The sequence below is a fragment of the Bison bison genome, unplaced genomic scaffold (genome assembly GCF_000754665.1).
Source record: "Bison bison bison isolate TAMUID 2011002044 unplaced genomic scaffold, Bison_UMD1.0 scf7180017864177, whole genome shotgun sequence".
In the NCBI taxonomy this organism is placed as follows: Eukaryota; Metazoa; Chordata; class Mammalia; order Artiodactyla; family Bovidae; genus Bison; species Bison bison.
This window is the reverse complement of record NW_011494749.1, coordinates 3,306,030-3,307,166: the sequence shown is the minus strand read 5'-3', so window position 1 is coordinate 3,307,166 and position 1,137 is coordinate 3,306,030.

The following is a 1,137-nucleotide window of genomic DNA, read 5'->3' as shown; positions in this document are numbered from 1 at the left end:
TTTGGTATTTGTTATCAATTTTGTACCTTTAAGAACCCAATCTTCAGCACCCATTTTTACTTGGGAGCGAGATTCCTGGCTTGACTGCTCTCTCCCCCTTTGGACTCTCCTTTTTCTCCACCAGGTCACCTCTGCCTCCTCCCTCCCGCTTCTCTTCTCTACCCAACTCTCTGAATCTCTGTGTGTTCCAGATGGTGGAGAACACTTAGGAAACTGATTACTGGCTGGATCTGTCTCTCTCCTTTTCATTCCCCTCTTTTATCTTCCTGGTCACCTCTGTCTCCTTCCTTCCTCTTCTCTTCTTTGTATAACTCCATGAACATCTCTGAGCGGTCCAGACTGGAGTGCACATAAGGGAGTGATTACTGGCTAGGTTGCTCTCTCCTCTTTTGATTCCAACTCATCTCATTCGGGTCACCTCTAACTCCCTCCTCCTTCTTCTCTTCTCCATGTAACTCTGTGAACCTCTCTGGGTGTCCCTCACTGTGGAGAAACTTTTCATCTTTAACCTAGATGTTTTATCAATGGTGCTGTATAGAAGGAGAAGTCTTGAGACTACTGTAAAAATAAGACTGAAAACAAGAAGCAGGAGGCTTAAGTCCAAATCCTGAGAACATCAGAGAACACCTGACTCCAGGGAACATTAATCGATAGGAGCTCATCAAACCCCTCCATACCTACATTGAAACCAAGCACCACACAAGGGCCAACAAGTTCCAGAGCAAGACATACCACATAAATTCTCCAGCAACACAGGAACACAGCCCTGAGCTTCAATATACAGGCTACCCAAAGTCACTCCAAAACCACTGACATCTCATAACTTGCTACTAGACACTTCATTGCACTCCAGAGAGAAAAAATTCAGCTCCACCCACTAGAACACCAACACAAGCTTCCCTAAGCAAGAAACCTTGACAAGCCACCTGTACAACCCCACCCGCAGCAAGGAAACTCCATAATAAAGAGAACTCCACAAACTGCCAGAATACAGAAAGGCCACCCCAAATTCAGCAATATAAACAAGACGAAGAGACAGACGAATACCCAGCAGGTAAAGGAATAGGCTAAATGCCCACCAAACCAAACAAAAGAGGAAGAGATAGGGAATCTACCTGATAAAGAATTCTGAATAAT